Source organism: Hyla sarda, chromosome 1 (assembly GCF_029499605.1).
Source record: "Hyla sarda isolate aHylSar1 chromosome 1, aHylSar1.hap1, whole genome shotgun sequence".
NCBI lineage: Eukaryota > Metazoa > Chordata > Amphibia > Anura > Hylidae > Hyla > Hyla sarda.
In genome coordinates, this window is record NC_079189.1 from 174,809,312 (window position 1) to 174,834,327 (window position 25,016).

Consider the following 25,016-nt stretch of genomic DNA (forward strand, 5'->3'; position numbering starts at 1 on the left):
GCCTTCCGAATGGTCTAAGTGTAGATGTGGCCTTATTTGCTTCTGATCATCTTTATCCTTTCCAACAATTTTCCTTAGACTTGGTTCAGTATCATTGAGACATTTGGTATTATTTTTTTCGGGGAGAGAATCTGTGAGCTGTTTAGTGGGGTGATGGAGGTAAGCACAGCCAGAAAGGAAGGAAAAGGAACCATGCACCGCCCAACGTGGGGCTCAAAACCACAATCCTGATATTAAGAGTCTCATACTCTACCAACTGAGCTAGCCAGTCAACTGGCTTATAGGAGAGCTTGTTGCACCAGAGTGAGACATGGCATCTGTGGGCAAGAGGCCGTGGTGAGGACTGGGTGCGTATATACAGAAGATGGGAATGACAGATAATGGGAAATACAATGGCTACATAAATATCATCTTTATTATTGGTTCCCATAATAAAGGTGATATTTATATAGCCATTGTATTTTCCAGGTGTGCACTTTATGCAGTAAATATTTTCTCTTTGCTACATATTGTGTGCTTTTTGCTGCTAGTAGCACCCCTACTATTGTATTGGATAAGTTCAGCCATCCCCCCTTTCTTTCTTAGCCCTATATATTCGGCAGGCATTGGCTAAGACGTGCATTTTGCTGAGAGAGCAGAGACTGTGTATGCACACTGACAATACAGATCTTTACAGCGGAGAATCCATTCACCTCAAGCCCGCATTCGTTCTGGCTAGACAGAGAGCAGACACTGTGTGGTCACACTTCAGAAGTTGCTCCAGTCAGAGTCTGCCAATTGGGTTCAGAACTGGGGGTAATCCCTATTCTCAAACTGCAAGCAACCATAGTGCAGGCAGGGACAGTTAAGAGAGAGAGTACGCTTTTTTCTGTTGCAACCGTACTGTGGTGTATTACTGTAAAAAAAAAAAGTGAAAAATATACGTACTCCGCAGTTCTACATTTTTTTCTGGTTAAAGCTAATAGGGGGCAGTAAGTGTAAAAGCACTAAAAGACTTACGCACTAGATTGTTACTCTTATTTCTGGTGCATATAGTGGCCTGTTAATTTAAAAGCAGGGATATATACACACACACACACATTGAGTGTTCCGCAAGTTTTTGTTGCAGCCCTATAGGGGCGTATTGCTCTATAAAAAGTAAAATATATACACCACTGTTCTACAAGTATGTCAGGCAGAGAAGTGCCAGGCCTTGCACAGAGGAGTGGCAGAGGTCGCAGCAGAGTAGGGGCGTGTAGCAGCAGGAATTACAGCGAGAGGTCTGAGCTCTCTGTGTCAGCTAGCGGTCGTGTCTTGACAGCAACCCAGCAACCGTCATTGATTCATCCCAAGGGACATCCGTTACCCCCAGTCAGCAGTCGGTGCGTTCCTCAGACACAACCCTCAGTTGGCATGGCCTGGGAGCAGTCCCTACAGTCAGCAGCTACTGCCCAGCCAAGATGTGGAGGAGACATCTGCCACTTCCTCCGCTAGGCGGGCAGGTAGTGATGAGGAGAGTGGCGTGGGAGGTGGTGTTGCGAGCGTTAGGGCTCCTGAAACAGACACCATTGAGGAACTTGAGGATGACATCAGTGACGTGCAGACAAAACTCGATGATGATCGCACTTGGGAGCCGGGTGCAGAAGGGGCTTCATCATCATCAGGAGAAGAGGGTGTCAGGCTGCCCGTGAGGCAGAAGCTGAGCAAGCAAGGTGGTATCATGATTGGGAGTGAGCAGCGTGGCAGCAGTGGGAAGTCTGGAGCTAAACATGCCTGGGGAAGACCACTTGTTTTGTGGCAGCCTGCCTGCCTGGGAGGTAATGGGCAGGGGTTCCCGGAGTCTGCAGCAGTACAGGCAGTCAGTGCAAACTGTTTGGGGGAAAATAAGCTACTCAGCCGTGTGGCAGTTTTTTGTCAAGCATCCGGAGGAAGTTAACATGGCCACATGTAAGATATGTCGGCAGAAGGTGAAGGTGAAGAACCGTGGCTTCGATGTGTTGTCTAGCCTGCTGCATCACCCAGTGGCACGCAACTCCCTGTTTCAGCCAGCCAAGGATCCACCACCTCAGCCGAAGGGAGCTGTGTGACATTCCCATCTTCTGTTTGTCCAGATGCTCCTGCTCCTCCTACTTCTCATTAGTAAATCCACCAGCAATCCATCTGCGAAGTGATTTCCAAGAGAAAACAGTATGCACCCACTCATCCAATGGCGCAGAAGCTGAATGTGCTCCATGTTGCGGGTGCTGCAGTCCCTCCCTTTTCAAGTGGTGGACTCCGCACCTTTCAGAGAACTGATGGCTTGTGCCGAGCCGAGGTGGAGAGTCTGAAGCCATTTTTTTTTCCGAAAAAGGCAGTACCAGCCCTGCAAAAATATGTAGAACAGAAAGTGGGCCAGTTCTTGAGCCTGTCGGTGTACCAAAGTGCACGACAGCGCCGACGTCTGGAGCTGTAACTACGGTCAGGGACAATACATGTTCACTTGGTGAATGTGGTTCCTGCACAGCCACATGCTTCCGCCTCCACACTCTCACACCATTGGTCCTGCGACAATGTCCAACTCTGCCTCCTCATACTCCACATGTCCTCAGCTTCCACTGCATGGACAAGTCACAGTGCTCCTCCAGCATACCAAGTGTGCAAGGCACGGCGGTGTCACACTGTTCTTCACATGGTTTGCCTTGGTGGACGGAGTCACACAGAAATGGAACTGCTCAAAGTGATTCGTCAAGAAATCAAATGATGGCTTTCTCCGCGACAACTGAAAATTGGGACAACAGGAAGAGCATCTTGTCTGTGCTGCGTCAAGGAAGCCTAAGCCATGCACCCTGCATGGCACACATGTTCAATCTGGTTGTCAAGCGGTTCCTAAAGTGTTCCACCCATATGCAAGGCATCCTAAAAATGGCAAGGAAACTTTGTATGCACTTCAGCCACTCGTACACCGCAAAGCACGCCCTCCTTGAGCTGCAGCATCAGAACGGTATCCCCCAACATATTGTGATATGCGACGTTTCCACACGTTGGAATTCCACCCTCCATATGTTGGACCAACTATACGAACAGAGAAAGGCCATCAACGATTACTTGATGATCCTAGTGGATAGGGGTACTCCGTTGTGTAACTTCGATGTCAACCAGTGGCAGCTCATATGTGACATCTGCCGTTTGCCCAGGCCCTGTCAGTTGCCAGGATTACGGGATGAACAACGTCATTCCTCTGCTTCATTTCCTACAACAGATGGTGGAAACAATTGCTGATCAGGGCACTGTAGTGTCTACATCTCACGGCCACATGCACCCTGTGGGGCTGAACTGAAAGAGGAGGAGGAGGAAGAGGAGGGGGACAATGGAGCACAGGCAATGTGTAGTGAAATGGGTGGTTTTGATACTCAGCTGACAGGAGAGCAGGAGCAGCCAGAGGGTTATGAGGAAGGCGAGACAGAGGACCTAGACACACTGTGGCAGTATGCAGTGGAGAAGGAGGCAGGGAGTCCCTCTGAGTCACTTGCACAAATGGCACGATGCATGCTAACTTGCTTGCGCAGTGACTGCCGAATTGACACCGTTCTGCAGCGGGATGACTTCTAGCTCTACACCTTGTTGGAACTTTGCACATAATGACAAAATGGGGGCCTTTTTTTTACACCCACTGAGAGGGAGGACAAACTGACCTACTACAGAGACAACCTACGTAGGAGAGACTGACCTTTGTCAAAATGAATCAGGCTTGGATCAGCCAAGATTTCCACCAACCAATACCTGATGCATCAGACTAGATTATCCATGGTACCACACCAACACTTTGACAAAAGAGACCGCTTTCTTCTGCCTACCTGCCTCAGCTACTATTCTGATCCTGCCACCCGCCTGATACCACACATCTGATGCCAAGTGCCGCTTCTTTCACCCACCTTCTTCAGCGGGTAATGGTATTGCCACGCACCGCCCCACTCTGTCACTGGGTCACTTTCGGGACTCTTGATGCTGTTGTTGCCACGCCCAGACTCTGTCATTGTGCTGCCATAAGATCTTCTCATGCTGCTGCTGCCAACTCCATGCTCTATCATTCTGCTGCATTGTGGCCTACATAGGCTGCCGCCACCTCCAAGCTGTGTCATTCTGCTGCCAAATGTCTCGTCATGCTGCTGCAACGTCCAGGCTGTGTCATTGTGCCGCCCTATGGTCTCGTCATGCTGCTGCCACCTCCAGGCTCTGTCATTGTGCCGCCATATAGTCTAGTCATGCTGCTGCCACCTCCAGGCTCTGTCATTGTGCTGCTTTGCGGCGTACATAGGCTGCCGACATCTCCAGGCTGTGTCATTCTGTCGCCAAATGGTCTCCTCATGCTGCTGCCACCACCAGGCTCTGTCATTATGCCGTCCTATGGTCTGGTCATGCTGCTGCCACCACCAGGCTCTGTAATTGTGCCGCTCTGTGGCCTACAAAGGCTGTTGCCACCCCCAGGCTCTATCATTCTGCCGCCATATGGTCTCCTTATGCTGCTGCTACCTCAAGGCTCTGTCATTGTGCCGCTCTGCTGCCTACATAGGCTGCTGCCACCTCCAGGCTGTGTCATTGTGCCGCCATGTGATCTCCTCATGCTTCTGCCACCTCCAGGCGGTATCATTGTGCCGCTCTGAAGCCTACATTGGCTGCGACCACCTGCAGGCTGTGTCATTCTGCCGCCATATTTTCTCCTCATGCTGCTGCCACCTCCAGGCTGTGTTCTTGTGCCACAATATGGTCTCCTCATGCTGCTGCCACCTCCAGGCTCTGTTATTGTGCCGTCCTATGGCCTTGTCATGCTGCTGCCACCTCAAGGCTGTGTCATTGTGCCGCTCTGCGGCCTACATAGGCTATGCCATCTCCAGGCTCTGTCATTCTGCCACCATATAGTCTCCTCATGGTGCTGCCACCTCTAGGCTGTGTCATTGTGCCACCTTATGGTCTCCTAATGCTGGTGTCACCTCCAGGCTCTGTAATAGCTCCGCTCTGCGGCCTATATAGGATGCCGTTACCTCCAGGCTGTTTCATCCTGCTGCCATATGGTCTCCTCATGCTGCTGCCACCTCCAGGCTATCATTGTGCTGCCATATGGTCTCCTCATGCTGCTGCCACCTCTAGTCTCTGTCATTGTGCCTCTCTGCGGTCAACATAGGCTTCCGCCACCTCCAGGCTGTGTCATTGTGCCGCCATGTGATCTCCTCATGCTGCTTATAAAAGAAAAAACTTCGCACACCACTTCTCACGGTGAAGTAGATTTAGATTTTATTAGCAATCCAATAGTTAAACAGTATGACGTTTCGGTCCTACCTGGACCTTCATCAGATCCGGATTGCTGTGGAGGTCAGAGTAAAGAGCCGGCGTATAGCCGTGTGTGGAGGTAGTCTGAAGTGCGACCTATGGTCGCTGGAGGCATCCAGCGACCATAGGTCGCACTTCAGACTACCTCCACACACGGCTATACGCCGGCTCTTTACTCTGACCTCCACAGCAATCCGGATCTGATGAAGGTCCAGGTAGGACCGAAACGTCATACTGTTTAACTATTGGATTGCTAATAAAATCTAAATCTACTTCACCGTGAGAAGTGGTGTGCGAAGTTTTTTCTTTTATATGTACGTAAGGATTGGGATTCCTAACTACAGCACCCACGACATTTTTGAGAGTGACGTATTTCTGCATTGAATATACTCTCCTCATGCTGCTGCCATCTCCAGTATTTGTCATTGTGCCGCTCGGCGGCCTGCATAGGCTGCTGCCACCTCCAGGCTGTTTCATTGTGCCGCCATGTGATCTCCTCATGCTGCTGCCCCCTCCAGGCTGTGTCATTGTGCCGCCTTATGGTCTCGTCATGCTGCTGCCACCTCCAGGATCTGTCATTGTGCCACCATGTGATCTCCTTATGCTGCTGCTCCCTCCAGGCTCTGTCATTGTGCCGCTCTGTGGCCTACATAGGCTGCTGCCACTTCCAGGCTGTGTCATTGTGCTGCCATGTGATCTCCTCATGCTGCTGCCACCTCCAGGCTGTCATTGTGCTGCTTTGCGGCCTATATAGGCTGCCGTCACCTCCAGGCAGTGTCTTTGTGCCACCATGTGATCTCCTTATGCTCCTCCAGGCTCCTTCATTGTGCCATCCTATGGTATTGTCATTCTGTTGCCACCTCCAGGTTATGTCATAGTGCAGTCATATGGTCTCCTCATGCTGCTGCCACCTGCAGGCTTTGTCATCATGCCGCCCTATGGTTTTGTCATGCTGCTGCCACTTCCAGGCTCTGTCATTTTGGCCTATATAAGCTTTCGCCACCTCCAGGCTATGTCATTGTGCTGCTATGTGATCTCCTCATGCTGCTGGCACATTAAACTTACATACACAGTTTCACAGTACCAGTTTACTGACACGTGCACAGCTTAAAATTTTAGACAAGCATATGATACTGATTCAGTAGTCCTCCCGGATCAGGCCTGCACCACTGAGAGGGAGACCAAACTGACACACAAAACTACTCTGTCATTGTGCCGCTTTGCAGCCTACGTAGGCTACTGCCATCTCCAGACTGTGTCATTGTGCTGTCGTATGATCTCATGCTGCTGGTGGCACAATAAACTTGTTGATCTATTTAAAATCTTTATTTGACATCTCAAAAATCTCTTTAATCTCTTCAACTGTGATGCAACATTGAGACTCTGTGGCAGTGATTCTAATAGCAACGCCTGTAATCTGCATTTTTTGAAAAATTGCCAATTCTAGACATTGGCTACAATGGCTAATCCCAAACCACAAGTCACTTTCTCCTATTACCCCTCATAAAAATGTAAAATTTGGGGTAAAACCAACAATTTAGTAAAAAAAATAAATACATTTATTTACACATCCAACTTTAACGAAAAGTCATCAAACACCGGTGGGGTGTTAAGGCTCACTGTACCCCTTGTTACGTTTCTTGAGGGGTGCAGTTTCCAAAATAGTATGCCATGTGGTTTTTTTTTTTCTGTTCTGGCACCATAGAGGCTTCCTAAATGTGACATGCCCCCCAAAAACCATTTCAGGAAAACTCTCTCCAAAATCCCATTGTCTCTCCTTCCCTTCTGAGCCCTCTATTGCGCCCGCGGAACACTTTACATGCACATATGAGGTATTTCCTTACTCGAGAGAAATTGTGTTACAAATTTTGGGGGGATTTCTCTCCTTTTACCCCTTAAAAAAATTCAAAAACAGGCGAGTGTAAAAAATGAAGATTTAGAATTTTCTCCTTCACTTTGCTGCTATTCCTGTGAAACACCTAAAGGGTTAACGCACTTACTGAATGTCATTTTGAATACTTTGAGGGGTGAAATTTTTATAATGTGGTCATTTATGGGGTATTTCTAATATGAAGGCCCTTCAAATCCACTTGAAAACTGAACTGGTCCCTGAAAAATTCCGACTTTGAAAATTTTGTGAAAAATTGCTGATGAACTTTAAAGCCCTCTGATGTCTTCCAACAGTAAAAACATGTCAACTTTATGATGCAAACATAAAGTAGACATATTGTATATGTGAATCAATATATAATTTATACAAGCAGAGACCTTCAAAGTTAGAAAAATGCTAAATTTTCAAATTTTTCATGAAATATTGGAATTTTTCACCAAGATATGCAAGTATCGGCGAAAATGTTATAATAAAAGTATAATATGTCACGAATAAACTATTTCGGGATAAGATTCATAAGTAAAAGCATCCCAGAGTTATTAATGCTTAAAGTGACAGTGGTCAGATGTGCAAAAAACGCTCTGGTCTATAAGGTGAAAATGGGCTTGGTCCTTAAGGGGTTAAGTGTACTGTAGCGCATTTTTCTGCCCTCATCTAAGTAGTATACTATTTTGTACCTGTTTATCTGTCAAGGGCCTAGATACTGTGAAAGGCCAGGCAAAAGTAAATCACTGGCTGGTGTTTTAACCCAATATGTTTTTTAAGCGTACTGTAGCACATTTTTCTGCTCTCATAAGTGCAAACCACATACTTACATCTAAGTAGCGTACTATTTTGTACCTTGTAATCTGTCAAGCGCCTAGATACTGTGAAAGACCAGGCAAAAGTACACACCTGATGCTGTTCTAGACAAATACTGTTTTAAGCGTAGTGAAGCGTATTGTGCTCCCCTCATATAAGCACTAAGTATGTCAGGCAGAGAAGTGCCAGGACATGGACAGAGGAGTGGCAGAGAGGCCTACATTCATCAGGCAGAGGTCGAAGCCGACTAGGGGGGGGCAGCAGGAGTCGCAGTAAGAGGCCTGAGCTCCCGGTATCAGCTAGCGGTCGTGTCTCGACCAGCAACCCATCTGCCATTATCGATTGGTTAACACGGTAATCCACTTCATCACAAGTTACATATGACACCCCTAGTCAACAGTCGGTGGGTTCATCAGACACAATCCTCAGTAGACATGGCCCGGGAGCAGTACCAGTCCTCCGATTGCCTCTGTCTTATGCTGTTCCCTCCCCTAAAGAAGTATCTTATGCTGTGGTTCAAGCTCCACTATTCAGTGAGTATGATCCAATAGAGGACAGTCAGCAGCTACTCCCCAGCCAAGAAGTGGAGGGGACATCCGCCGCTTCCTCCGCTAGGTGGGCAAGTAGTGATGAGAGTGACATGGGGGGTGGTGTTGCCAGTGTTCAGGGTCCTGAAGCACACACTGTTGAGGAATCTGAGGAGGACATCAGTGACGTCCAGACACTTGTTGATGATGATGAAGCCGATCACAATTGGGAGCCAGGTGCAGAAGGGGCTTCATCATCATCTGGAGAAGAGGGTTGCAGGTTGTCCGTGAGGCAGCAGCTGAGCCAGCAAGGTGGTAGCATGGTTGGCAGTCAGCATGGTGGCGGAAGTGGAAATTCTGGAGCCAAACGTGTCCGGGGAAGATCACCTTCTTCGCGGCAGCCTACCTTCCTGGGAGGTAGAGGAAAAGGGGTCCCTGGAGACGGTGGCAGTAGCAATCAATTAGTGCGGACTGTTGGTGGGAAAATCAGCTACTCGGCGGTGTGGCAGTTTTTCACCAAGCATCCAGAGGAGGTTTACATAGCCACATGCAAGATGTGTCGGCAGAAGGTGAAGGGTGGCCAGGGTCCCAATGCTACTCATGCTGCCGAGAGCTGCAGGCTGTGTCATTCAGCCACTATATGGTTTACTGATGCTGCTGGGCCTGGGACATTACCTACAATTTGTATGGTAGCACTAGCTACCCTAAATCTTCAATTAAAATTTTAAAATTCATCTTTTAATCTTAGGGATTGTGAGGCCCTATGGTATCCTCATGCTGTAGCGAGTTCCTGTCTGTGTCATTCAACCACTATATGATGTAATGATGCTGCTGGGCCTGGGACATTACCTACAAATTTTTATGGTAGCATTAACTACCATAAATCTGCAATTTAAATTTTAAAATGTATATTTTAGTCTCAGGGATTGTGAGGCCCTACGGTCTCCTCATGCTGCCGAGAGCTGCAGGCTGTGTCAATCAGCCACTTTATGTTCTCCTCTTGCTTCCGCCAATTCCAGGCTGTGTCATTCTGCCAGATTATGGTCTCCTCATGCTGCTGCCACCTCTAGGCTCTGTCCTTGTGCCGTCATGTGACTCCTTGTTAGTTTGGGTTTGTGGTTATACATTATTAGTTCAAAGTAAACACCGGGACATTAAACTTGGGAATCTAATATAAATCTTAAATTTAAATAAATTGATTTAATCTGTTCAAGACTGAGGCCGTATGGCCGTCGCTGTCATATTACCTGTGGAATTATCACAAGAATCCAATGAAAAAGCTTGGAGCTATAACAATGAACCATAACTGATTAAATGAAACATTAGCACTTTCACAGTCAGGGGGGCGCTGAGAGGCAGGGGCTGGAACAGGTGGTACCTCGCCTGGCGGAGGACCGCTAGCTCGATTTTAAGATACAAGCACTAGCTTTTTCACTGCAGCCACTTCTAGCTTTATGCGCCCACTTTTCCAATGGCACAGAAGCTGAATATGCTCCTGTCCAAATTGCTGGTACTGCAGCCCCTCCCTTTTCAAGTGGACACTCAGAATATGGGGGTGCACTGAGAGGCAGGGGCGTGAACAGGTGGTAACTCGCCTCGCGGCGCACCGCCAGCTCGATGCTCACCAGAATGGGTAATCAAAAAATTTAAATGAATTCAAATTAAATTAAATAAATATTACATAAAAAATCTGCAACATCCAGACGCTCTGCGGCAGTGATTCTAATAGCGATGCCTGTAATCTGCATGTCATACTGACTAACAGTATTATTTCATAACAAAGCACACTTCCTATGCATGTTAGGACAAAGCAAAGTGTTCTACACCCCTATTGAGGCTCTCTGTAGGCCAAAAATAGCCGTTTTTAATAGATTAATTTTTTAATTGACTAATTTAACTAGTCTTGTTTTTAGCATACAAATTCTTTCTCTCTTGGGTTGTATCTATCTCTCCTGGCACACAGCAATTGTGATATATGTAGAACTGATTCTCTTTACTCTTGCACACATTTTTCTAATCTCTAGGTACCAAGCAGTAGTGGGTCTGCCTGCAACCTTATGAGGCATGAGGAGTGCTGGTGCACATGCTACTCAAGCTGTCCCTAAACTCTCATCCAATCTGAAATAGCTTATGGAATGAGGGTGAGCTTGTGAATGTGTTTGTTTTTGGGTAATTAATATATGGTAACTATATAGAAAATAGTAATGAACGATGTAATATGTTACATTTAACAGATATATAACCTAAGCAACACCCCTTGCTACACAGAGCACCAGCCTATCTAAACTGTTAACTTATGCTTGCTTCTGCCCTACAGCCGTGTTGAGAAACATCACCATTTTGAACACGTACATAAGTGCAGTTAAATTGTATTAAATATGGTAAGTAAGAACAGAATAAAGTAAAATAAAATTATTTAAAAACAGTTATTGGCATTATCGGTTGTATTGTCTCTGAACTACTTCTACCTTGCTTTGCAAGGTATTACAAGCCGAGCCCAGTTTTAAACTTTGTTACCAAGCCCACTTACCTCTATGTACACTCTTTTCAAGGTTTCAATGTTCTCTGAACATTGCTAAACATAATTGAAGGGGTCCAATGACTCAATCATCCTTTTCATTCTGTGCATTGATAGAGCCCACAGATGATGGCGATGAAGATTAAAGGGGTACTTTTTTTTTTTATCAACTGGTGCCAGAAAGTTAAACAGATTTGTAAATTACTTATATTAAAAAATCTTAATCCTTCCAGTACTTATTAGCTGCTGAATACAACAGAAGAATTTTTTTTAATTTTTGGAATACAGAGCTCTCTGCTGACATCACAAGCACAGTGCTCTCTGCTGACATCTCTGTCCATTTTAGGAACTGACCAGAGCAGCATATGTTTGCTATGGGGATTTTTTCCTACTCTGGACAGTTCCTAAAATGGACAGAGAGCTCCTAAAATGGACAGTCAGCAGAGAGCACTGTGCTCATGAGATCAGTAGAGAGCTCTGTGTTCCAAAAAGAAAATAATTTCTTCTGTAGTATTCAGCAACTAATAAGTACTGGAAGAATTAAGAATTTTTAATAGAAGTAATATACAAATCTGTTTAACTTTCTGGCACCAGTTGATAAAAAAAAAAAAAAAGTTTTCCAACGGAGTACCCCTTTAAGCGTTGGTATCTGCTTCCAAAAATAGAAAACTCATTCATTACCCTGCTGAGCCCTGCACATCATTGTACCATTATACTGACATCAAGCCTGCTCGTGCACTTTAATTGTTGGATATGTTGGCATTTTATTGTCATGTATACCTCGGCAGAACCTTATACATAAACCAGTTACTTGTAAGCCGTATACCACTGACACATTTAATCTAAAGCTCTTAAGCTGTGGGGAATAATATGAGATTGCAAATAAACCAGAGTAACATTTGCATTTCATTATAAGTTAATGATGTATTATCATTTAAGAAGTATTAAACATTTCTGTCGTGTCAGGAAAAAGCTCACTGAATCACGAACTTCTGTAATTTAATACAGTTTCATGCAAAGAGATCTTCATGTCTGTCAGTCACAAATGTAAAAAAAGAGCAATTTTTTTTCTTTTGATAAATGACATCTATAAGATGTAAAGGAAGAAATGCAAGAACTTTTACATTGTTTATGCTCCTTCAAAAATAGTCATTGTGGAATTTAGAGACAATTTGCTCCTTTTTATGAAAAGAAAAAACCTGTATGAACATAAGTGCAGGACGGCTGACTACAAGGGCACTGTTACACGTAAAAATAAGTTACTAAAAAGGAGTGCAAGTCGAGTAAGTATATATGTAATAATAAGTATACAGTAAGTTTATGTTGTCATTTCTATTCCATCCTAAAGATTCAATCAATGGCAAATTATTTTTGCTGCACAATTTCACTGAACAAATGATTGCAAACTTTTGTTTGCTTGTAAAGACTCTTAAAGGGGTACTCCACCCCTAGACATCTTATAAGATGTCTGATCGCGGGGGTCACGCTGCTGGGGACCCCCGCAATATAGCACGCAGCACCCACCTGTTACTGCTCCAGGAGCGCTGGAGGGTCTGGCTCCCGACCACGGGGACGGAAGATCGTGACGTCATGACTCTGCCCCATGTGACATCACGCCACGCCCCCTCAATGCAAGTCTATGGGAGGGGGCGTGACGGCCATCACACCCCCTCCCATAGACTTGCATTGAGGGGGCAGGGCGGAGTCGTCACTCGGGGGCGGAGTCATGATGTCAAGATCTTCTGTCCCCGTGGTCGGGAGCCAGACCCTCCAGCGCTTCCGGAGCAGTAACAGCGCTTCTGGAGCAGTAACAGCAGTAACAGCGGCGGGACCCTCGCGATCAGACATCTTATCCTCTATCCTTTGGATAGGGGATAAGATGTCTAGGGGTGGAGTACCCCTTAAAAGGGGTTATCCAGGATTATAAAACCAGAACTAATTTCTTTAAAAAACCGGATGGGTAAGTCCCTGTTCTTCCCCTGCAACCCACAGAGCTGCAGATGGGTCCCCTAAACACCAGGGATGATTTTAAAACCAGGATTGCTATTGATCACAGCATTTAACCATTTAAATGACAGACATCAGAGCCAGCTCCGATGTCAGTCATTACCAGAAGATGTCAGCTGCTGATAGCAGCGGGGATCTGCCGATTATGCAGCGGACTCGACCCACAGGGAATTTGCTGACCCTGACAACATGCTGCCTGGGTCCAATGGACCCAGAAAAACCCTTTGTAGGGCCGGCCCTGCCCTTGACTCCCTTTGGCCATCAGAGGAAGCCTGTTTTATGCAGTATGCGGAACTCTCATTGACTCGAACTCAATAGTTACATAAACAGCACAGCATGATGCTAACCTATTTCAATAAGTCCATTTAATATTAATAGAAGTTATATAAACTTTGTGAAATCACTGGCTCTGCTAATTTTGGCCTTTTTAGCCACCACTGGCAGCCACCTATTAGGGGCCCTCAATTTCAGGTTAGAAGCAGGTCCTATTTGTGGAGATATGGCTTAAATATGGAGATGGGAATATGACTTCCATGTACCAGCAATTGAATTTTGTTAGTTTCTAACAAGTGGTTCCAAGGAAATCGGTCACCAAGGCATTAATGGATTAAGGCTACTGACTGTTAGTTTGAAGGAGAAAATACTATTTGCATACAATATGGCAAAGATCAGCATAATCCTCATGTAGGTAATAAAGTGTACCAATATGCAAAAGCATCAACAGAATTTTAAGAAAACAGTTGAGAAAGGGGTGGACTGGGGCTCAATAGACCCCACCAAATGTCTCTGAGAGTCCACCTTCCATCTATAGAGAACATATGGATATCAACTTTAAAATGCATTGTAACCTTTCTGTCTTTTTTATAGGCTTATTAACAGAGTATAACCGTGACCTTTTCCAGCTATTTTTTTAACCAAAATCTACTGTCTGGTGCAAGTTATATTGTAAGATCTAGTATTACTGATTGAGGTTTGACCGTTTTGACCTTTTAACCAGTTACTCCTGACTTGAATTGTTCCTCGTCATCCTTCTGCCTAACCTTCTGAGATTTCCATATTGTGGTACCTGCTTGGTAGCCTGAGCTGCCTATTTATTGCCAACCTCTTGTGTACTAGTTTTGACCCTTTGTCTAGAGCCAGCAGAGGCCCAGGAATCAAACTGAAGTTGTAAGAAAAGGTGATTTTACAATTGTGGTGTCTGTTGTGTTTTTCCACTAGGTACCTCTGGGACTGATAATGTTACAGCCTTGATTCTTTTTCAACTTTTCACTAAGTATGGCCCGTACATATTCATTTATTTTCAGACAGACTCACTGCTGAAAAGTCATGTTCGGAATGTTTGCTTCAGTACATGTTGTAGATTTTACTTGATCTTAAGAAGATCAAAAATGTCTTGTCATTTCGTAGACTTAAATTTTTTCTTTACTTACTTTCTACCCAAGCTTGACATAGAACTCTTGGCCCTGGTTTGTATTAATGTAGTATGTTTAAAACCATTAATCTTCTAACCACACATATTCTTATATTTCATAATGAGATTTTAAAGAGACAATATATTTGTCAGAGGTCTCTACTAGAGTCAATGTTAACCTAAACTTAGGTCATCATTTACTAAGCTAAAAAATGAGTAACATTTTGCAAATGAGTTTAACCGATAAGTAAAAAAAAAACAAAAAAACATTGTATTACCTTAATTACCCATCATTAGTAAGGTCATGCTAAGATGACCTTGTGTTTGTGCTGTAATTGTGTTTTCAGTAGTACATGTTATTGGACATGATGGCTTGTGGCTTGACTTTGTTTCGAGCTCATTACACTGTCAGCTACTTCATATAATAGTGCTTTGTATATCAGTATAGCAGAGATTTTATTAAGCTATGCTACCTAGTAAATGCCGACACTGATCTTAGACCACAACATCTGACTTTGAAGGTCAATAAAAGTATGCAAAGAATTCATTTTACTTCTACCCCATTAGCACTACGTGATGCCTTAGTGTGATTGTATGGGTTATTATTAGCACAAAGGTTAAAAAATTCTTTCATCAATCTGACCTGAATAAAGCCGGGTTTTCTATATGAAGATAGTGCCCTTTCTTATCAGGCATATTTTCTATATTGCTTTGGCATTTGGCACATCTGTCAATAGTACAAAACTAAAGTAGTAAATTAAATCCTCATATTGTATTAGTTATTTTAATTTCCTTGTTTGAGGTGTAATAATTATAATCAGGTTTAATAATAATGTTCTTCTATCCGACATCTGAAATCACAAGAGTAGAGATTGAGAAGGAGGCCTAAAGGAGACATTATAGGTCATGTATTAGAAGCCCAATTTGTTTTTCTTGCAATTATGCTAAATTTGCAGCACGTATGCAAGGGTTCATTTAATAATGTGTGCTTCCATTTATGTAATCTGTACGTCCCATAAAACTGGAATTTGACAAATGGGATCATACATGTCTCAACATTTAGACTGTTTGGCCGTGTCCCTTTTGTAAACACAATGGGGGACATTTACTAATCTAGTCTATTCTGGGTATGCTTATAGACCAGCGTATGTGGTCGTCTCCTGTCTATTGTGCTCCTAATTTATCAAAGGTCTCACAGCCCTTGATAAATTCTGTGCTCAGACTTCAGGGTCTACAGCTTAAACTGCATTTAGACCTGCTCCAACATGGTCTGACATTTCAGCGTATTTTGGGCAGATGCGACTTGTCGCACAAAAGTCGCACTTGATAAATTCAGCACCAATGTATTTTCGTCTAAAATAGACTTGCATGCATCATGTTCTAAAAATCCTCTACAGCAATAGTCGCAGAAAAGTCACACATATTTAGACTGCGACTTTCTGTGCGACAAATTTAGACAGGAAAAACCAGTCTAAACCTTTGATAAATCTCCCCCAATGAATGTGTTGAAGGAGGAAGTATTACAGGGATTATTCAGGGTTATAAAAACAAAGCTTAATTTTTCCTAAAACAGCACCACACCTTCCCTTAGGATGTGTGTGGTATTACAACTCGGCTCTTTTTTACTTCAATGGAACTGAGCTGCAATACCACACACAACCTGAGGAAGTTTATTTTTATTTATTTTTATTTTTAAGGGAAACGAGAAACTGACAGATGGATTAACCCCACTTACCTGACTATACAGGAGGTTAGTGTGGGGGATACTGAGTAAAACGATGTATTCCTTACCCAAATCCATTCAGAGATATAGCACAATCGTGCAATGTGCAAATTAACTCTTAACTGCACTGGAGGTGGGTTTGAAGACCATGAGTATGAGTGGGGAGGCGCAAACAGTAAACACACTATGAGTGGGGAGGCGCAAACAGGACCCAGGGTGACCCAGGGTGAAGGCGTCAAAGGTGCTGAGTGGGGAGGCGCAAACAGTAAACACACTATGAGTGGGGAGGCGCAAACAGGACCCAGGGTGACCCAGGGTGAAGGCGTCAAAGGTGCTGAGTGGGGAGGCGCAAACAGTAAACACACTATGAGTGGGGAGGCGCAAACAGGACCCAGGGTGACCCAGGGTGAAGGCGTCAAAGGTGCAGATAGTCTTCAAATCCACCTCTACTGCAGTTAAGATCCTCTGTACCAGGGATTTATTATGGACCTCAGAGTAGATTGTATTGAACTGAATTTTGATGATATGCTTCTACATTTAGTCAACCCACAAGCATCATATCCTTAAGCCATTGATGTCATTAATAGATATGGATATTTGTCAGGACTCCTGATTAATTGGGAAAAATAAGTGTACATGCCACTTCTTCGTGCTCCCTGGAAGATCATGGTCATAAAGTAGTAGATCACTTTAAATATTTAGGCATGACCTGTGGCCAACCCCCCAAAATGAAGTTTTAGTGCTATTAAATATCTTGGGATGTCCTGATCAAACACCTTTTTACAGCTTCTTAATATGCCCTCACGTTGCCTACATATGAGGGTTTGTAATTTGTCTGACAATTCAGGGAATCAGTCAGATGGGCGTGAACTTTATTTTAGTAATGGAGTGAGAATAGGTTATGGGCGGGATCATACAGTCAGGGGGTGTGAATGTTTTACATTGAGGGGCGTAGATGTCTAATACACATCCCGCCCATCCCCTGACATGCACTCCCATTATTATGAAATGGGTACTGTCACTTACTAAAACTTCTAATATGTGACAAAGCACCCAAAATTAATAACATTTACAATTTTACAGTCATTATTAAATATTTATCTTTAAAATATACTTACCTATATCCTTGGACACTAGGCATCCTTGACCTCTCCAGCAGCCACGTCATCTGTACTCTGGCCGCTGTGACAAAATCCATAAAGTGCTGGCAGGAATAGCAGGACCCTGTGCCGTGCACCAGGCTGTCACTCATCCTGCTCAGCACACAGCCCTGCTTCTCCTGCACTAAGGAGGAGAGCGGAAGTTTCTCCTATACTATCTACTAGTAAGCGCCATGCTGGCAGAAGGGAACGCCCCCTTCTCCTCAGTATATTCCAAAGGACCAAGCACTGTAACTGAGAAGATAACAGCAAAGAGAACATAAGGATTTGAAGATTAAAGCATGGGGAGCTGAGCTGCAAGCAAGACTGGATTAGTATGCAGCTTTTTTCTTTTTTCTTTTTTTATTGCTAAAAGGTACATTTTAACTTTACACCCTTTTGACTGATTCGCTAAATTGTCAAACTATAAACCCACATATCTCGGGAATGGGAGGTCTTTCAATAAACTGTAAAAGGGTGTATGAACTCTAAGCTATGTAATAATAATGCAATGTCATTTTTTTAGTTGGCCACTGGTCAATTTAAAGGGGTACTCCAGTGGAAACCCTTTTTTTTTTTTTTAATCAACTGGTGCCAGAAAGTTAAACAGATTTGTAAATTACTTCTACTAAAATATTTTTACCCTTCCAGTACTTTTAAGCAGCTGTATGCTACAGAGGATATTACTTTATTTTTGGATTTCTTTTTTGTCTTTGTCCACAGTGCTCTCTGCTGACACCTGATATCAGGAACTGTCCAGAGCAGCATAGGTTTGCTATGGGGATTTTCTCCTGCTCTGGACAGTTCCTGATACGGGCATCAGGTGTCAGCAGAGAGCACTGTGGACAAGACAAAAAATAAATTCAAAAAGAAAACAATTTCCTCTGTATCATACAGCTGCTTAACAGTACTGGAAGGGTAAAGATTTTTTAATAGAAGTAATTTACAAATCTGTTTAACTTTCTGCTGTTTAACTTTCTGGCACCAGTTGATTTAAAAAAAAAACAGAGTACGCCTTTAAGGTTTGGAAAAGATTGATGCTATCTGTCGCTGGGAGAGTGAATCTTAAAAAACTGATAATTCTTCCCAAATGCCTTTATATAACTTAACATTCGACTCTCCCCATTCCAAGGGAATTGTTTAGTCTTACAGCATAAAGTAATTTTTTATTATTTTTTTAACTTGACCAAGCTTAACCCCTTAAGGACCAGGCACGTATGAGTACGTCCCTGCACTCTGGGTCTTAAGGACCAGGCATGTACTCATACGTCCGTGGGAATTTCGGTCCCCGCCGCGCCGGGCGGGGACCGGGGTGACTGCTGATATCGATCAGCAGTCACCCTGCGCAAATGCCCAGGGGGGTCATCAGACCCCCCATGTCGGCGATCGGCAAAAATCGCAAGTGAATTCACACTTGCGATTTCCGCAATTCCGGGTCATTACGGGTCTATGGTGACCCGGTGACCCAGAATATAAGGGGGATCGCGGGTGTCTAAGACACCCACAATCTCCCTGAAGAGATAGGAGTGAGGTGGCAGGGGTGCCACCCCTCCTATCCCTGCTATTGGTGGTCTAGACGCGACCACCAATGGCAGATTGGGGGGCGGGGGAGTTAACTTTCGTTTTCCCCGTCCTGCCCACCCACAATAGGCGGAGCAGAACGGGGAAACGACGGGGACCGGCGACGAAGATCCACTTACCGATCTTCGGAGGCTGCGGGCGACGTGCAGCAGGCTCCCTGGATCCAACGGAAGCCAGTAAGTTGCCTAGCAACATCTGGAGGGCTACAGTCCGAGACCACTATATAGTGGTCTCTATACTGTAGCACTCCAGATGTTGCAAAACTACAACTCCCAGCATGCCCAGAAAGCTGTTTGGGCATGCTGGGAGTTGTAGTTTTGCAACAGCTGGGCTACAGTTTGAGACCACTATATGGTAGTCTCTGAACTATCGCCCTCCAGATCTTGCAAAACTACAACTCCTAGCATGCCCAGACAACTGCTTGCTGTCTGGGCAAGTTGGGATTTGTAGTTTTGCAGCATCTGGAGGGCCACAGTTTGCAGTGGTCTCTATACTGTAGCTCTCCAGATGTTGCAAAACTGCAAATCCCAGCATGCTGGGAGATGTAGCTGAAATCCCTCCTGCTAGTGCATAACTACATCTCCCAGCATGCCCTTCGGTGATCAGTACATGCTGGGAGTTGTAGTTTTGCAAAAGCTGGAGGCACACTGGTTGGAAAATATTGAGTTAGATAACAGAACCTAACTGAAGGTTTTCCAACCAGTGTGCCTCCAGCTGTTGCAAAAGTACAACTCCCAGCCTGCATGGTCTGTCAGTTCATGCTGGGAGTTGTAGTTTTGAAACAGCTGGAGGTTTGCCCCCCCCCCCCCCCCACCCCCATGTGAACGTACAGGGTACATTCACACGGGCAGGCTTACAGTAAGTTTTCTGCTTCAAGTATGAGCTGTAGCAAATTTTTCGCCGCAGCACAAACTCCTAATAAAGGGTAAAACACTACATATACACCCCCTTACACTGTCCCCCCCCCCCCCAATAAAAATTAAAAACGTATTGTACGGCAGTGTTTTCGAATCGGAGCCTCCAGCTGTTGCAAAACAACAACTCCCAGCATTTCTGGACAGCCACTGACTGTCCAGGCATGCTGGGAGTTTAGCAACAGCTGGAGTTACCCTGTTTGGGAATCACTGGCGTAGAATACCCCTATGTCCACCCCTATGCAATCCCTAATTTAGTCCTCAAATGCGCATGGCGCTCTCTCACTTCGGAGCCCTGTCGTATTTCAAGGAAACAGTTTAGGGCCACATATGTGGTATCTCTGTACTCGGGAGAAATTACACTAAAAATTTTGGGGGGCTTTTTCTCCTTTTACCCCTTATGAAAAGGAAAAGTTGGGGTCTACACCAGCCTGTTAGTGTAAAAAAAAAAATTTTTACACTAACATGCTGGTGTTGCCCTTTACTTTTTATTTTCACAAGAGGTAAAAGGAAAAAAAGACCCCCAAAATTTGTAACGCAATTTCTCCTGAGTACGGAAATACCCCAGATGTGGGCGTAAAATGATCTGCGGGCGCATAACAAGGCTCAAGAGTGAGAGCGCACTATGTACATTTGAAGCCTAAATTCGTGATTTGCACAGGGGTGGCTAATTTTACAGCGGTTCTGACATAAACGCAAAAAAAAAAACATACCGACATACGACCCCATTGTGGAAACTACACCCCTCACGGAATGTAACAAAGGGTATAGTGAGCCTTAACACCCCATAGGTGTTTGACAAATTTTCGTTAAAGTTGGATGGGAAAATGAAAAAAAAACAACTTTTTTTCATTAAAATGCTGGTGTTACCCTAAATTTTTCATTTTCACAAGGGAAAATAGGAAAAAAGCCCCACAAAAATTTGTAACCCCATTTCTTCTGAGTAAGACCCCAAATGTGGATGTAAAGTGCTCGGCGGGCGAACTACAATGCTCAGAAGAGAGAGAGCGCCATTGGGATTTTGAAGAGAAAATGTGTCCGGAATTGAAGGCCACGTGTGTTTACAAAGCCCGCATAGAGCCAGAACAATGGACCCCCCAACATGGGACCCCATTTTGGAAACTACACCCCTCACGTAATGTAATAAGGGATACAGTGAGAATTTACGTCCCTCAGGTGTCTGACAGCTTTTTGGAACAGTGGTCCGTGAAAATGAAAAATTTAATTTTTCATTTGCTCAGCCCACTGTTCCAAAGATCTGTCAAATGCCAGTGGGGTGTAAATATTCACTGCACCCCTTATTCAATTCTGTGAGGGGTGTAGTTTCCAAAATGGGTTCACATGTAGGGGGGTCAACTGTTCTGGCATCACGGGGGGCTTTGTAAATGCAAATAGCCCCTGACTACCATTCCAAACAAATTCACTCTTCAAATGCTCAATGACGCTCCTCCTCTTCTGAGCATTGTTGTTCGAGCGCAGGGCACTTGATGTCCACACATGGGGTATTTCCATACTCAGAAGAAATGGGGTTACAAATTTTGGGGGGTATGTTCTGCTATTAACCCTTGCAAAAATGTGAAATTTGGAGGGAAACACACATTTTTGTGACATTTTTTTTTTTTACATATGCAAAAGTTGTGAAACCCCTGTGGGGTATTAAGGCTCACTTTATTCCTTGTTACATTCCTCAAGGGGTCTAGTTTCCAAAATGGAATGCCATGTGTTTTTTTTTTGCTGTTCTGGCACCATAGGGGCTTCCAAAATGCAACATGCCCCCCAAAAACCAATTCAGAATCCCCTTGTCGCTCCTTCGCTTCTGAGCCCTCTACTGCGCCCGCCGAACACTTTACATAGACATATGAGGTATGTGCTTATTCGAGAGAAATTGGGCTACAAATACAAGTATAAATTTTCTCCTTTTACCCCTTGTAAAAATTCAAAAATTGGGTCTACAAGAACATGCAACTGTAAAAAATGAAGATTGTGAATTTTCTCCTTCACTTTGCTGCTTTTCCTGTGTAACACCTAAACGGTTAAAACACTGACTGAATGTCATTTTGAATACTTTGGGGGGTGCAGTTTTTATAATGGGGTCTTTAATGGGGTATTTCTAATATGAAGACCCTTCAAATCCACTTCAAACCTGAACTGGTCCCTGAAAAATAGTGAGTTTGAAAATTTTGTGGAAAATTGGAAAATTACTGCTGAACTTTGAAGGTGTCTTCCAAAAGTAAAAACTTGTCAATTTTATGATGGAAACATAAAGTAGACATATTGGAAATGTGAATAAAAAATGTTTTTTTGGGAATATCCATTTTCCTTACAAGTAGAGAGCTTCAAAGTTAGAAAAATGCTATATTTTCAATTTTTTCATCAAATTTGGGATTTTTCACCAAGAAAGGATGCAAGTTACCAGTAAAATTTACCACCATGTTAAAGTAGAATATGTCACGAAAAAACTATCTCGGAATCAGAATGATAACTAAAAGCATCCCAGAGTTATTAATGTTTAAAGTGACAGTGGTCAGATGTTCAAAAAACGCTCTGGTCCTAAGGTGTAAAATGGCCTGGTCCTTAAGGGTTAAAGGGGTACTCCGGTGGAAAACCTTTTTTTTTTATCAACTGGATCCAAAAATCTTAATCCTTCCAGTCCTTATTAGCTGCTGAATACTACAGAGAATATTCTATTCGTTTTGGAACACAGAGCTCTCTGTATGCCCTGAGTCTGCTCCTGTTCTGTAACGTGGGGCCATGGCGTGGCCCCGCTTCATAGCAGGTCGGGCCCGGCCTCTATCGACGTCCGGGACCCGTGGTTAATAGCGCGTGGCACTGATCGCTGTGCCGCGCGCTATTAAACCTTTAGACGTGACATTCAAAGTTGACCGCAGCATCTAAAGTGAAAGTAAATCATTGCCGGTTAGCTCAGGGGCTGTTCGGGATGTCCATGGCGAAATCGTGGCATCCCTAACAGCTGTGACACAGCAGGAGGGTCCTTTACCTTGCCTCCTGGTGTCTGATCGCCGAATGACTGCTCAGTGCCTGAGATCCAGGCATGAGCAGTCAAGCGGCAGAATCATTGATCAATGGATTCCTATGAGAAACCATTGATCAATGTAAAAGATCAGTGTGTGCAGTGTTATAGCCCCCTATGGGAGCTATTTCACTGCAAAATAAAGTGAAAAAAAAAGAATAAAGATCATTTAACCCCTTCCCTAATAAAAGTTTGAATCACCCCCCTTTTCCTATATAAAAAAAACTGTGTAAATAAAAATAAACAAATTGGTATCGCCGCTTGCGGAAATGTCTGAATTATGAAAATATATTGTTAATTAAACCGCACGGTCAATTGCATACGCGCAAAAAAAATCCAAAGTCCAAAATAGCGTATTTTGGTCACTTTTTATTTCATGAAAAAAATTCATAAAAAGCGATCAAAAAGTCCAATCAATACAAAAATGGTTCCACTAAAACCTTCAGATCACAGCGCAAAAAATTAGCCCTCATATTACGCCATATGCAGAAAAATAATAACGTTATAGTGGTCAGAAGATGACAATTTTAAACATATAAATTTTCCTGCATGTAGTTATGATTTTTTTCAGAAGTACGACAAAATCAAACCTATAAAAGTTGGGTATCCTGTTAATCGTACGGACCTACAGAATAAAGTAAAGGTATAATTTTTATCGAAAATGTATGGTGTAGAAACAGAAGCCCCCAAAAGTTACAAAATGGCGTTTGTTTTTTTCAATTATGTTTCACAATGATTTTTTTTCCATTTCTCCGTAGATTTTTGGGTAAAATGACTGATGTCATTACAAAGAAGAATTGGTGGCACAAAAAAATAAGCCATCATAAGGATTTTTAGGTCCACAATTGAAAGAGTTATGATTTTTTAAAGGTAAGGAGGAAAAAATGAAAGTGCAAAAACGGAAAAACCACTGGTCATTAAGGGGTTAAGGATCGAGCTGGTTTGGTTCTATCTGACTCATTATTATGTGATGTAGCAGGGCAGCTCAGATACCTCCACAAATGGATCTTGTCCATAGATAGATCAGAAATAGATTAGTTCTCTAATTTCTATTCTTAAATAAATACAAAGTTACTCTGGCCATTGAGATTGTGGTATGATTGCAACCCCAGGATCACCTTAGCACAAGAGAACACTTTTAAGTGTATTTTAAAAGTAATCTGCCCTACTTATGTTATCTTCACTTTAGACAAGTATTTGTTGATTTAAAACTATTTAATATGTTTTACTTCTAACACAAAAGATATATTGCTGAACAAGGACAATAAGTGACACACACACAATTCTATTCATGTTAAATACAGTATGGAGAACAAGTGTTTGATACACTGTGCTTGATTTTGCAGGTTTTCCTACTTACAAAGCATGTAGAGGTCTGTTATTTTAATCATAGGTACTCTTCAACTGTGAGAGACAGAATCTAAAACAAAAATCAAGAAAATCGCATTGCATGATTTTTTTTAAATAATTAGCATTTTATTGCATGACATAAGTATTTGATACAGCAGAAAAGTATAACTCAATATTTGGTACAGAAACCTTTGTTTGCAATTACAGAGATCATATGTTATCTATAGTTCTTGACCAAGTTTGCACACACTGCAGCAGGGATTTTGTCACACTCCTCCATACAGATCCTTCAGGTTTCGGGCTGTCACTGGGCAATATGGACTTTCAGATGCCTCCAAAGATTTTCTAGTGGGTTTAGGTCTGGAGACTAGCTAGGCCACTCCAGGACCTTGAGATGCTTCTTACGAAGCCACTCCTTAGTTGAACTGGCTGTGTGTTTTGGGTCATTGTCATGCTGGAAGACCCAGCCATAACCCATCTTCAATGTGTTAGGGACCGACCAGGGGACAGGGAGAGTGAGCCCTAAACTGACCCTAAAACAGCTCTCCCTGCCTACTTGCCCATCCACCCTAACAGATGGATCGACAACTGGGCGCCGGTCCCTCCCTGAACTAAAGTGCAGGTTCCTAATAAAAACACATACTAATAAATAGTCGGTCACAAACCAGATACATAACAGGAACATACAATTCTATAATATATTGAGTTCAGAAGACACAGATCAGTGAGCAGCACAGAGGACACAATCAGAGGACACTAAAGATCCACGGACATGAACAGAGAACTCAGTGGTCGTGAACAGAGGACACTATAGATCCGTGGTTGTGAACAGAGGACACT